At 37.4% G+C, this 15,253-nt stretch overlaps 1 protein-coding gene across 3 annotated transcripts in view; it reads left to right on the top strand.

Annotated features, from left to right (window-relative positions):
• NCOA1 (nuclear receptor coactivator 1) overlaps positions 1-15,253 on the top strand; it is a 246,093-nt gene that overhangs the window by 100,563 nt on the left and 130,277 nt on the right. Inside the window, exon 3 of one of the 3 annotated variants that reach the window (XM_027621455.2) lies at positions 11,072-11,137. The exons of the other annotated variants lie outside the window; for them this stretch is intronic. The gene's annotated coding sequence lies outside the window, so the exon portion shown is untranslated. The remainder of the gene's footprint in view (positions 1-11,071; positions 11,138-15,253) is intronic. 3 annotated transcript variants of the gene reach the window in all.

Consider the following 15,253-nt stretch of genomic DNA (forward strand, 5'->3'; position numbering starts at 1 on the left):
TTATGATAGTTGGTATTGTTCCATTTTAAAAATTGTTCTTTCTGTATAGATTGAAGTTTTTATGGGTCAAACAAATAGGATGTCCTGGATTGCTTTAAAATACTCCTTCTCTCCATGCCTACAGTAGGTGGAACAAGATCAGCAGAACATTAATAATTGCCAAAGCTGGGTAATGGTGATATAGGGATTTACTGTATTCTATTTCTGTGTATAAAAGTTTCTATAAGAAAAAAGTTTTTTTTTAAATGAAAGTATAATAAAAACAGGGCTTGTTACATAGAAAAAAATGTTAATTCATTTAAAAAAAATAACCTTCATAGCAACATCTGGATTGGTGTTTGACAATATATCTGGGTACTGGCTTAGGCAAGTTGACATGTAAAATTAACCATCATAGGTACCAAGTAAGTGATTAATTTCAGTGGGAAAAAGATTCCTCAGCATTTTCATAAAGAAATCAGCTATGGAAAAATTGAAATTTGTATAAAGAATATTAATAAGTTAAAAAAGAAACATGCATGGGTGGCTATGGCCGGGACTGTATTTGAATATTAGAATCTTATTTAAGTGCAACATAGGAAAACAGTTGAAGCATATGAACAAGTATTATATACTATATAAATTAGGAAATTTTCAGGGAACAGTGATCAGAATGGGGTAAATTTAGGAAAATATTTTTAAAGAATATGCATTTTGATCAAATTTTGAAGAATGTGTGCATGCTACATATACATATATGGAGTTGGGGGATAATCCCAATACGTAGAATACCAAAGGCCTTTTGAGAGGCTCAGGAGGGAAAGGCAGGGAAAAACTGAAAGAGGGCCTTGAGTATACATTTTACATCTGTTAAGCTATACAATTAAAACAACAACAAACTTCTGAAAGTTAATTAGGAGGGAAGTGATTAAATAAAAACATTTCTTGCAGATACTGTTCTGCATGTATAAACGGCTAGAGTGGTTTCTAAGCCCCCAAACACAGGAGATTAGAACCTGTACAAAGATTTATAAATAGAAAGAGAATCCAAGTCTCTTAGAGATTGCTGTAGAACTTTGTGATTTCGTGTTGCAGACAAAGATGAGAGAGAATGGATGTGCTAAGTTTGCCTAAACTGGCTGTCTGGCACTGTAAGAATGATGTTGTTAATTTCGATAGTGATGTGGAAATATAGAAGGTGGGCAGGTAGAACATGATGAATGATGTATCTGCATGACTTAGTAGATAATCCATGAGGTAAGACTTACTGTAGTGTATTCTGTTATTCCCAGCATCCACTCTGAGGCATAAAAGAGAGTACCTTCTTTTAAGGAATTTTTTAAAAAAGATTTACTTATTTTTTTGAGAGAGAGAGAGAACACAAGTGCAGTGAGGAGGGGCAGAGGGAGAGAGAATCTCGAGCAAACTCTGTGCTGAGTGCCTAGCGTGGAGCCTGGAGCCCACATGGGCCTTCATCCCACCACCCTGAGGTGATGACCTGAGCCAGAACCAAGAGTCCGACACTTACCCAACTGCACCACCCAGGTGCCCCTTAAGGAATTTTATTCTACTTGGTGAGGCCAGCATACTTTGGTTACAAAATTTATAGTATAAAATTTAATATCCAAAGATATCAAACTGCTGGTAAATCATTTCTATCAATTGTGTAGTTAGTATCTACTGTGACAAAGACAAAAAAAACTGTAGAAGTTCAAAATGGGAAGGTATTTACAGCTATTTTCTGGGAAGAATTTATGAAATATGTCAGATTTAAGCTCTCATAAAATAGGATTTGGAGCATCTTCCATAGTGGAGCTAATGGGACAAGTGGAAAGCCCCACAAGTTGGAGGCTTAGCTATGACCAAAATGTACTGCGTGTTTTAAAAGAAAGCTTTGTTAATTTGGATTAGTTTATAATTTATACACAGCCCTTTTACTTGCTTATTGTGTGTGGTTAATCATTTTTATATGCCTCAGCCTTAGTCCTACTGTTTACACTGGAGCCCTGGTGACCTGAAACTGTAGCTTCAGTTAGTTGTATTTACCTTTTTTCTTACTCCCCTTCTCTTTAGTCTGTCAGTCTCAAAAAAATCCATGAAAGTATTGGTCACTTCTTGAAAGTAACACTGAGATTATCTCTTATTTTCCATCTGTTGTTCTTTATTTTGTCGTCATACTGTGTATGCTTTTGTTTTCATTACTTTGCTTTGCCCACAGTCCTAACAACGGGGATGTTCCTTGGTCCAGAGCCACATATTCCTACCATTGTTCCTGCGCTTTGGCCTTCCTCCTCTTGCTTTCTTTCCAGATAGGAGCCTTTTTCAAAGGTAGTATTTCTTCCTGTGTGTGCTTCTCAGGCCCCATTCTGATTTCTGTTTTCCAAACCTTATTGCCTCTTACTGTTTTAGTCCCATGGTAAATCTCTTCTTCGGATTGCATTTATAGCAGTTTTTAATGATATGCACAGAATTTGAATTACTGAAATAAAACTGCATTTATTTTCTGTATCTCAGTTAATATTCTTTGCCTCAGTTTTCATCAAGTCAACTGATTTTCTTTCCAAGTAGTCTGTATCTTCAAGGTTTCAGTACATATTATCATCTCGCAATAAAAAATAGCTGGTATTGTGGAGGCTTGTCACTTAGAAAGTTACTGGAGAACGGACTATTCAAAATATTAACGCAGTTTACCTGGATAACTTTCCATAATTCTGTAGCCTCAATATTATTTTAAAAATAATACTGTACATTTATAATCAGTCAGTGAAGCTACATTTTTAACAGTGCTGGGGAAAAAGGATTTAAGAGCTCCTAAGCATCTTAATCCCACTCCTTTCCGTGACAGTTTTATTAATTGGCATTCCTCTGGAGATTGTTCTTTGGAAAACAGTCCCACCTTCTTCCCACCCTCACTCAAGAGGGTCAGAATACAAGTATTCCTTTCTTTGCATGTACTTTAAACCTGGTTAGAATTATTATGTCTCCTCCCCTCCACCTTAATTGTTCCTTGTTACTACTTCTGTAGTTTTAAAAAATACTCACTCTAATTAAAATTCAGGAAGAGCACTGAGACTTCAATGTAGCTTTCAGTTGTTATATTAAGTACAATTTACTAAATGGTCATGTGATTGGGGAAGACTAGGAATAAGTAAGCAGATGGTCAACTGGTAAACTCTTTCTGTAATAAATGTTAAATTCTTTTAAATGTTTATGTAATAACTAGTATTTTTCTTAAGTAGTAGTTCTCTAGGTATTCAACAATATATTTTAGTTAATAAATAAGAATATAAATAGATATATTTAAATATTTATATTGTTATTCTCCATAAAATACTATTCTATATTTGTAGTGTCATTTGCAAATATCTTCTCCCATTCTGTGGGTTGCCTCTTTGTTTTGTTGACTGTTTCCTTTGCTGTGCAGAAGCTTTTTATCTTGATGAAGTCCCAAAAGTTCATTTTTGCTTTTGTTTCACTAGCTTTTGGAGATGTATCTTGAAAGAAGTTGCTGTGGGCAATGTCAAAGAGGTTACTGCCTATGTTCTTCTCTAGAATTTTGATAGATTCCTGTCTCACATTGAGGTCTTTCATCCACTTTGAGTTTATCTTTGTGAATGGTGTTAGAGAATGGTTGAGTTTCATTCTTCTGCATGTGGCTGTCCAATTTTCCCAGCACCATTTATTGAAGAGACTGCCCTTTTTCCATCGCATGTTTTTTCCTGCTTTGTCAAAGATTATTTGACCATAGAGTTGAAGGTCCATATCTGGGTTCTCTATTCTGTTCCATTGGTCTATATGTCTGTTTTTATGCCAGTACCATGCTGTCTGGTATCCAAGATCTATAAAGAACTTCTCAAACTCAACACCCAAAAAACAAATAATCAAGTCAAAAAGTGGGCAGAAGATGTGAAAAGACACTTCTCTGAAGAAGACATACAAATGGCTAACAGACACATGAAAAAATGTTCATCATCATTAGCCATCAGGGAAATTCAAATCAAAACCACATTGAGATACCACCTTACACCAGTTAGAATGGCAAAAATGGTCAGGGAAAGAAACAACAAATGTTGGAGAGGTTGTGGAGAAAGGGGGACCCTCTTACACTGTTGGTGGGAATGCAGGTTGGTACAGCCACTTTGGAAAACAGTGTGGAGGTTCCTCAAAAATTTAAAAATAGAGCTACCCTATGACCCAGCAATTGCACTACTGGGTATTTACCCCAAAGACACAGATGTAGTGAAAAGAAGGGCCATATGCACCCCAATGTTCATAGCAGCAATGTCCGCAATAGCCAAACTGTGGGAAGAGCCAAGATGCCCTTCAGCAGATGAATGGATAAAGAAGATGTGGTCCATATATACAATGGAATATTACTCAGCCATCAGAAGGATGAATACCCAACTTTTACATCCACATGGATGGGACTGGAGGAGATGATGCTAAGTGAAATAAGTCAAGCAGAGAAAGTCAATTATCATATGGTTTCACTTATTTGTGGAACATAAGGAACAGCATGGAGGTCATTAGGGGAAGGAAGGGAAAAATGAAGGGGGGGAAATCGGAGGGAGAGATGAACCATGAGAGACTATGGACTCTGAGAAACAAACAGGGTTCTAGACGGCAGGGGGGAGGGGTTAGCCCGGTGATGGGTATTAAGGAGGGCACGTACTGCATGGAGCACTGGGTGTTATACGAAAACAATGGATCATGGATCACCACATCAAAAACTAATGATGTATTGTATGGTGACTAACATAACATAATAAAATTAAAAAAATACTATTCTATAATCTCCTTAATCCATTGAATAAAAAATTGTTGTCCTCCATTAAAAGTATGTTAATATGAACCAAGCAGTAGTATGTATACCCAGCCTAAGAGATGGAATTTTACCAATATAACAGAAACTCCCTTTGTATGTCTGTCTCAACTCATCCCTCTTCCTGTCTTCCCACAAGTGTAAACACTACTGAATTTTGTGACTATTATTTTTTAATTTTTTAAAAAGATTTTATTTATTTTAGAGAGGGAGAGAGTGCCAGCATGAGTGGGGGGAGGGGGAGAGGGAGAGAATCTTCATGCTGACTCCCCGCTGAGTGCACAGCCTGAGTCAGGGCTCCACCTCACTGAGCTCAACAACACTGAGCTCAACAATGCTCAACCGACTGAGCCACCCACGTGCCCTCTTTTAATTTTTGTTTAATTCAAAAAAATTTTTTAAAAAGATTTTATCAGAGAGTGGGGGAGAGAGAGAGAGAGCATAAGCGGGGGGAGGAGCAGAGGGTGAGGGAGAAACAGACTCCCCACTGAGTAGGAAGCCTGACGCAGGGCTCGATCCTGGGACTCCAGGATCATGACCTGAGCTGAAGGCAGACGCTTAACTGACTGAGCCACCCAGGCACTCCCCCCACCTCTTCTAATTTTTGAAAATAAGTCTTACTGCGTATATATCTATGCCTAAACAGAATAGTCTATTTATTTATTTATTTTTGAACTTTATAAAAAATGGTATATGGTATGTTTCATCTTAAGATCTTCCTTTAAGTTTCTAAGATTCATTTATATTGCTCTGTACATTTATTTTCATGGCTAGTTGTAAATATGCAATGGTATTGTTTATTGATTGACACACTTGTTTTTGTTTTTTTCTGTTATGAACAATACTGCAATGAGTATTCTTATACATATCTTATGGTTATACATGTGTAAAAGCATCTCTACCTAGGAATAGAATTGCTGGGCCATGTGGTATGTGCATTTTCAATTTCAGATAATGCTAAATTATTTTCCAATTTAATTTGTGGCACAGAGTGGCTAGATGTACACTAAAAACTTCCTGTTCTTCCTAGGCACAGATTGGGTTGTACTTTCCACCTTTTTTGCATTAGGAATGTCCATTTAAATGAGTTCTAGTCTGTAGAATAAGAGTAGAAGTAATGTATGCCTCCTTTAGGCTTGGCCCACAGAAATCTGCCATGTGTGATCATCCAGTTTCTCTTTTCCCATCATTTGGCTAAGTTTTGTTTCTCCCATACCAGTTCTTTCATCTTTCCTTCCCCCTGTTATGTATGCCTGTATAGGTGGAATAGAGGTGGTGGTTAGTGACTGTCCCTGTCTTGTTTCTAATTTTAAAGTGAATGCTTCAAATATCTACAGTACTATCTACAGTACTGTCTATGTTCTCTAGATACCCTTTATAAAGTAAGGATGTTCTCTTCAAGATTTTTCTAAAAGTGTTACAGGAATGTTGAATTTCATCAAATATTTTACCAGTTGCTATGGAAATGATCATTTGAGTTTTCTCCTTTGATCTGTTAATTTTGTGAATAATATTTATATCTTTGTAATGTTAAACCACACTTGTATTCCTAGCATAAACTCATATGGATAGATCTTTTGTTCATCAGGGCATTCAATTTGCTAATCCAAGTATCTTTCAGTGATAACGTTTTTTTAGATTCTTAGTTTGGATAGTAAGGGATGCTCTGTTAAATGACTATTTCAGAAATTCCCAAACTTCCCCAGTTCACGGTGCCCTTACACCAAAGAAATACCTGACAGCTACATTTATTATGCAGTTAGGTTCAAACAACTTCGTATATATGTCCTAACAGCTTAGTAGCTTTTTGAAAAAATACATACATGAATTCAAAGAAAAAGTTATATTTTCATTTTATTTTTAAAAAACCGCAATTATAGTCGAACTTGAACAATGCAGGGACTTCGAACACTGATCCTCTGCACAGACATCCCCCAAACTTAACTACTAATAGCCTACTCTTGACTGGAAGCCTTACTGATAATATAAATGGTCGATTAACACAGTTTATGTTTTTACAATAAAGTAAGCTAGAGAAAAGGAAATGTTATTAAAATTATAAGAAAAAATATATTGTACAGTATTTATTTTAAAAAATCCAATGAAAGTGGCGCAGCACAGTTCAAACCCATGTTTTTGAAGAGTCAACTGTACTTCCTAATGAGGTGTGTGCGTCTGAAAGTATTGCATAACTTCTCAAATCTTGGAATCAGACTGGGCACTGCCACACTCATTTCCTGTTCCAGGTTGATTTTCACACGGTGATTGCTTTTTATCGCAGCAACTACCATAAACTCAGATTCACAAATAGGTCATCAAAAGGAATGCAGTGTGATTTAATGTTGAAACCATGAAAGAATGCATGTGATGTTTGACAGATGTTGTATATTGCTGTTTCCTTCAAATTGAAAACATCCCTTGACACCCCTGGTGAGTTCACTGTGGCACCTCAGGATGACTTAGAACATAGTTTGGGAACCACAGAACTAGTTAGGTCCTGACTTTTGGGGAATGGATAGTGACAATGTGGACATAGGAAGATACTGCATTTTTTTCCCCATTTGATACATTTTATAAAGTATTGAGGTGAATTGGGATAACAAAGGATATCAGCCTCACCTTTAATAAAATGTGCTGTATAAATTCATTTTTGGTGTTGAGGCTTCGATTGTGAGGGATACCTGTATTTTATTTCGAGTTTCACACCTGTGTTCAAGAGTAAGATTGACATATTTCTTTTACTAATACTGTTTGGTTTTAGTATTAAGGTTATACTGGCCTCATAGGATGAATTGGGGAATATTTCCTCTTTCTGACAAGCTTTTTGGTAAAACTCAACTGCCTTGTGAGAAGATTTTTTTTTAATTGTTATGATTAAGTTTTCTTTTTTTTTTCTTTTGCTTGTCTGTATTTTCTTATTTTCTATAATGCCCTACAATATACCTTTCAGAGCATGCAGTCTCAAGACACAAAAGAAAATCTGTATATGGAGTTAATTCTAAGTAGTTTGGTTACTCAGTCCTCAAATCCTGTACTTTTACTTTTTTTTAAGATTTTATTTATTTGACAGAGAGCACAAGTAGGCAGAGAGGCAGGCACAGGGAGAAGGAGAAGCAGGCTCCCCACCAAGCAGAGAGCCGGATGCGACGTGGGGTTCGATCCCAGGACCCCGGGATCATAACCTGAGCGGAAGGCAGACGCTTAACTGACTGAGCCACCCAGGCGCCCCAAATCAAATCCTGTACTTTTATTTTTTATTTTTTATTTTATTTTATTTTTTAAGATTTTATTTATTTATTTGACAGAGAGAGACACAGCGAGAGAGGGAACACAAGCAGGGGGGAGTGGGAGAGGGAGAAGCAGGCTTCCTGCTGAGCAGGGAGCCCGATGTGGGGCTCCATCCCAGGACCCTGGGATCATGACCTGAGCCGAAGGCAGACGCTTAATGACTGAGCCACCCAGGTACCCCAAATCCTGTACTTTTAAACAAAGCTAATTGACTCATGGTTTGGGAGATGATTTTTAAACTATTGATTTAGTTTCCTTGAGAGCAGTAGGATTATTAAGTCTTTCCATATCTTTCTGGGTTAGTCTTTTTTTTTAAGTAAGGAAAACTTTTTTTGAATAATTTTAGATTTATAGAAAAGTTACAAAAATAATATATTGAGTTCTAGTATGCCCTTCAACTACCCCACCCCATTCTTAACATCTTCCATTACCATGATACATATGTTAAAACTAAGACAGGACATTGACTACTTAAACTTCAGACTTTATTTGGATTTGAGTAGTTTTTTCAATAATATCCTCTTTCTGTCTGGGGTCCAACTCAAGAGCATTGCGTTGTATTTGGTGGTCATGTCTCTCCAATCTCCTCTAGTCTGTGACACTTTCTTAGTTTTTCCTTGTTTTTATGACCTTGACTCTTGAGGTATGCTGACCAGCTGTGCTATAGAATATCTCCCTATCTGGGTTTGTCTCATGTTTTTCTCATGATCAAACTGAGGCTATGAGAAGAATCCCACGGAGGGGAAGTGCCATTCTCATCACATCATTTTAGGGGGTATATGATATCCACCACGTCACTGATGATGGTAAATTAACCTTCCTCACATGGCTGAGGTAGTGTTGCCAGGTTTTTCCAGTGTGAAGTCATTACTCTTCTCTTTCCCTACCCTACTTAATTCTTTGGTAACGAGTTCCTAAGCCACTCTAGAAATTAAGCTCCACCTCCTAGAGGGAGGGGTAGCTCCATGTATTTTTTGGAATTCTTCTTTTTACCTATTTGTTCGTCATACGTTTCTATCAGTGTATCCTAGGTTAGTTTTAATGGGTTTTAAGAATTTACCTATTTATTTAAGTTTTCAAATCGTGGAAGGGTTTTCATAATATCCTATTTGTTTAATCTTTGCTTTATTTCTAGTTAGGTTCTCCATTCATTTTTAATAATTAACTTGTATCTTTTTTTCTTGACCTCATCAAGGGTATTTTGTTACTGATTTCAAAGAACCAACTTTTGGTTTTATCATTCTCTTTATTGTGTTTGTTTTCCATTTCATTGATTTATGCTTTTATATTTTTATTTTTTTTAAGGTGAGGTTGTTTTTTGAGATGTTTTTTTTTTTTAAGATTTTATTTATTTATTTGATAGAGACACAGCGAGAGAGGGAACACAAGCAGGGGGAGTGGGAGAGGGAGAAGCAGGCTTCCCGCTGAGCTGGGAGCCCGACCTGGGGCTCGATCCCAGGATCCTGGGATCATGACCTGAGCCGAAGGCAGACGCTTAACGACTGAGCCACCCAGGTGCCCCTGAAATAACTTTTTAGTTAGACGTTTACCCCATTAATTTTCAGCCATTCTTCTTTCCTAATAAAAGTATTTATGGGAATACATTCTCCTCTGAGTGTTGCTTTTGCTGCATTTTATAGTTTTGAAGTGTAGTATTTTCATTATTACTTCATTCTTAGTTTTACAATTTTTTTCTGTTAAAAAATAAATTTTTTTCTGTTATTATTTCTTGAATTGTGAGTTATTTAGAGATGAAGTTTTAAATTTCCAAATGCTTGGCAGTTTTGTGTTTAATTTCTTTATGACTTTTCTTTCATTATATTATGATCAGAGAATATAGTCCTTCTGGTGGTGGTGATTATTCCATTCTCTCCTCCATGTTTCTTTTTTCCTTTTTTTTTTTTTTAAGAGTTTAATTTCTTTATGACTTTTCTTTCATTATATTATGATCAGAGAATATAGTCCTTCTGGTGGTGGTGATTATTCCATTCTCTCCTCCATGTTTCTTTTTTCCTTTTTTTTTTTTTTTAAGAATTTATTTATTTATTTGACAGAGAGAGACACAGTGAGAGAGGGAACACAAGCAGGGGGAGAGAGGGAGAGGGAGAAGCAGGCCTCCCGCAGAGCAGGGAGCCCGGGGCTTGATCCCAGGACCCTGGGGCTTGATCCCAGGACCCTGGGATCATGACCTGAGCTGAAGGCAGACACCCAACGACTGAGCCACCCAGGCACCCCACTCCTCCATGTTTCTTAACCTCTCTTTCACACTTCCCTTCTAGTGACCGTGTAGGCTGCTATAAATTTGTGATAGCTGTCTCACTGTTCACTTTGTTTTAGTTTCTAGTTAACTCTTTCATTGTGGTTTTACTTACGATGTTTTTCAGTTCTAGCGCTTCTGTTTGGCTCTTTTAGATTTGTCTGTTCATTTTTTTTATACCCTCTTGGACCTTACTAGTGTTTTGTATTTGCTTTTTTTTTATTTAAGATTTTTATTTTATTATTTGAGAGAGAGAGTGTGCACACAGAGGGAGAGGCAGCAGACTCCCCGCTGAGCAGGGAGCCCAACACGGGCTCTATCCCAGGACCCCAAGATCATGACCTGAGCTGGAGGCAGATGCTTAACTGATTGAGCCACCCAGGCACCCCTCTATTTGCTTTTCTCTTATGCATTAAACATATTTAATGTTCTATATTTGATAATTCTAATACCTGAATTTACAAGAAATTTTTACAACAAATTTTTAAATTTTTACTGATATTTTGTAATAATGCCTTGTTTACTTGTGTGTTTTGTGATTTTCTTTTTGAGTTCTGAACTCCTTTTCTTTGGAATCCTGTGTAATTATGAAAACTCTTTTTGGTTTGGGTTTAGGATACATTCTTCTAGAGAGGATTTTATTTCCTTCTACTGTGTGCTTGGAGTTGGGGGGCTTAGTCTATGAACCTGGATTTTAACTTAAAATTCTTACTCTTGGTTTTTAGGAACATCCACATCGTGTAGATGATTCAGGCATCAAATTCTCATGATGTGTTTGCTAAAGCAAAGAGGTAAATCTTCTTTGATGTTTGCCTTTGAGGTGTTTTTGATGTTTGAATTCATCCTTTTCCTGGGTTATTGTCCTTTTGGGCCCCAACTTTGTCTGATGGTCTCTGAGACTTCAGGAGGCCTGAGCCTTTTTCCTTGATCTCTCTCACTCCTAGTTTATGCCCCCTGGATTATCTGGCAGCTTTGCTGCGTGCTTTTCTGTCTTTTTTCTTGATTTGTTTCCATTCTTGATGTTAGTGGTTTTCCCTTGCATTCTTTATGGGGTATCCTGCATTGAAAAGGGTACTTTTTATATTTTATTGAGCAGTTTCAGATGCTATATAGCAGAAATGTAAGACCTCTAGTATATTTCAGAGAATGGAATCCTGTTGGAATTTTTTCAAAACAATAGTTTCTAGAAACCAGTCCAGACCCACAGATGAGAATCTGCAGAATGCAGGTCCTGTGGGTATTTTTAAAAACATCTTAGATAATTGGGATGCACTATAAGGTTTGAGAACCACTGACATAGAAAAAGTTAACTTCTTTGTGTAAACTTAAATAATTAAACACTCATAGCTAATGTTTACTGAGAACAAGTTAACATACATAGTAGGCATGCAGTAATCCTGGCTATTAGTAGTATTATTACATGCTAGGGTCTGTTCTACATCCTTCACATGTATTGTAATCTCCTCACAACAGCGCTATAGCTGCTACTCCTATTCTCATTTTATAAATGAGAAATTGAAGCACAAAGAAATTAAATAGCTATGCAATATTACATAGCTAGCAGGTAGCACAATTAATAACTGAATCCAGATAGTTAATATAATTCCAGAGCGTCTAAGTTTGACCCACAATCCTTATAGTCTTCCAGATACTTAACATTTTATTGATTCCCAGAGGGAATCTAACATTGCAGAATATAGCAAGAAAAATATATTTGACTTATTATATATTCATGTTGCTTCAGTATAGGTTTGGGGAAGCAAAATAGTACAGTAGAAACAGCTTTGATTTACAGTAAGACAGGCATGAATCTTTCCTCAGGTGCTTACTGTATAGCTATGAGAAAGCAGTTTATCTTCTCTGGGCTTTTACTTTTTGTACTGGTAAAAGAGGGTAATTATTTTGACTTCATAGAGATTTTGAAGAAATAAATAGAACCTGTAATGTATTGCTTAACCACACGCAAAGTGGAAGGTTAGTGTCAGGATTTATGGTATCCCCTAAGAAAACTATGTTGACTTACATACAGGAGATTATAATAAGCCTAGTGTAGGAGCAGATCAGTTGATGGTACTGGTTGATGGTCCTGGTGGGGGCCACGCTGTGTCTCTCTATTGAGAATATACTTGGTGCCAAGCACTGCCCTAGACTCTGGAGATACAGTAGTGAGTAAGACATAGCCTTCCTGCGCTCAAGGAGTTAACTGTCTTGCAGGCATCCATACAGATAGGTAGGCAAATCCTTTGCTAGCTTCTGCAGTGTGGTAAACATAGGGTGTCATGGGGACACACAGGAGGGATACTCAACCAAACCATAGTGGACGAAGAATGGCTTCCCAGAAGGAGAATGATGATGTGGGGGATTAGAATCATAAATCCAGATAGGAGGCAAAACAAAGGCTGGTAGAAATTTGTCATTGCACAGAAGGTGTCCCATTCACTAACAAAATAGGTATCCTCCACATTAATGAAAATATCAGAGATGCTAAGAAAGTGTGCTTTTATCAGGTCGGTGTTGAAGTATTAAGTAAGAGCCTACTTTTAGGGCTAGGCTTTACTAAAGTAGTTTTTAAAAGTAAAATACAATAATGAAATTTCTATTAAAGAGCACTTTTCTGAGGTATTATATCCACATGGCCTATGTGCTTGTTATTCAGTACTAGTGTCACATGACGCTATGCTTCTGAGGAGGAGAGAGAGGGAGAAACAGTGATCTCTGAGAGGATGGAATGATGATTTGTAAGTTGGGGCGAATATCACCATGTACTGTTTACACGTTTCCTTTTCTCTCATCCTTATTCACATGCGATGAGAAAATATTTGTTTCAGTGGCTCATTTATAGTTCATAAGTTTTAGTTTGGTTTAGTACATTGCTCTGATAGCGATTTCATATTGATCAATAAAATTGTAGGTAGGTATAGGAGTTGAGATTTCTTTCCATCTTTTTCTAGTGCCCCTTCCCAGTAAAGTAACATACTAAAAATATGCAAGGGAAAGACCACTCCTTTGGCAAAACTGGGATATGAAAAAGAGAACGAATGAAGAACTAGAATGGGAGGATCGTGGGACTGGAAGAAAGAAGAGACTATTGGAATGGGGAGTTGTAAGGGATAAAATGAAATCAGTGATTGTGGGGATAATGAACGAAGTGGGTCTTTAAAAATAACCCCAGGGCAAGCAGTATCTCTGCGTGTTCTGGCAGCCAGATGAATGTGACTTGAACGTAAGGGTATACTTTGATCTACAGCTCAACTTGTACATCCATATGAGGCCCACCAAGGACTGTGGTCTGCAAGAGTAGTCCCTGACTGGAGCTGGGGAAAGTGGGCAGTTGGTACGGGCGTTTGGAAATATTAGAACCCAGTTGTTGGGGGACTAAAGCTCTTAATCCCTCAGGGTTAAGCAGAGGGTAGAAAGAGGAAGGGGAAAATGAAATCAAGTTTGTAAAAATTAATTCTGGAAAAGATCTTTTGGAAAGCTTGTAAAATGAGGTTGAAATTGTAAACATGTTTCCTGTAATAATAAATCTTAGTATACTAGGAGTAGCTGAGTATACTAAGCTATATACTTTGAGGGGAGAAAGACAATTTTAGGCCACCCCCACCCCCCAAAAAACCCTTATAATGCTGTACCATAAATTTAGGTAGAATTTTTCCTTATTTGGACCTTTATGGCTTTAAGTTGGGAGAAAGTGATAGACACATTGAGCATAAAAGCGTGTAGGTTCAGTGCTTATGGTAGTATTGGGATATATTGAATTCCTGTTATCTTTGGGACACTTGTGTCTCATTGGGGTTTATTTTAGAAAGGACTCTTGACTACCTCTGGGCACTTTTCGAAGAGTTTGTTATGTTTTAAGGGATTGTGATTCTTTTGGCAGGTTGAAAATAATTCTTGAAACTGGACATTATGATCTCTCTACCTTCAACTTCTGCTGGTTTTCCTCTTACCTTTATTTGTTTTCTCTTTTTTTTCCCCCCACTTGATCTTTCAGCTTTAACTGCTGCCCTGCCCCCAAATATTGGAGTGTTTCCATAGTAATTCATTCTCCTCTCTCTGCAGTTTTCCTTGGCCATCTCATGTACTCCACTATCATCAGTATGTCAGAGATTCCAGAACCTTTATATACCACTTGTTTGGAAGTCATCTGGATTTATCTGCTTATATGTCATATTCATAATTAATGTGGACATAACTGAATTCATTAGCCTCTCCCTCAGCCATCTGTTATCTCCTGTAAACTCATTTTTGGCTAAATGGCATTAATATATATATCCAGTCTCCTGTGCCAGCAAACGGTGTTTGTAGGAGCTTATTCAGAGAATATAATTCTGAATATAAACAAAATTTTAGCCAGAAAGATGCCTTATCATAACATTGTTTTTTTTTTTTTAAGATTTTATCCATGTATTGATTTATTTTTTTAAGTAGGTTCCATGCCCAGTGTGGGGCTTGAACTCTTGGCCCTGAGCTGAGATCAAGAGTCGCATGCTCTACTGACTGAGCCAGCCAGGCACCCTGTAGTATTGGTTTTTTTTTTGACACACAGAGAGAGGGAACACAAGCAGGGGGAGTGGGAGAGGGAGAAGCAGGCTTCCCGCGGAGCAGAGAGCCTGACGTGGGGCTTGATCCCAGGACTCTGGGATCATGACCTGAGCCGAAGGCAGCCGCTTAACGACAGAGCCAGCCAGGCGCCCCTGTAGTATTGTTTTTAATAGCAACAAATTAGAACCAATCTAAGGTCCTGCACCACTGCATTGATTAAAAACTGTGACACACACACACACACACACACACACACACACCCAGAAATATTTCACAGACAATAGAAATTATGTAGAAGAATACTTAATGACATGAGAAGTTATATATACATAAATTTAGTGAAAAAAGATGCTTTTAAACAA

The sequence above is a fragment of the Zalophus californianus genome, chromosome 8 (genome assembly GCF_009762305.2).
Source record: "Zalophus californianus isolate mZalCal1 chromosome 8, mZalCal1.pri.v2, whole genome shotgun sequence".
In the NCBI taxonomy this organism is placed as follows: Eukaryota; Metazoa; Chordata; class Mammalia; order Carnivora; family Otariidae; genus Zalophus; species Zalophus californianus.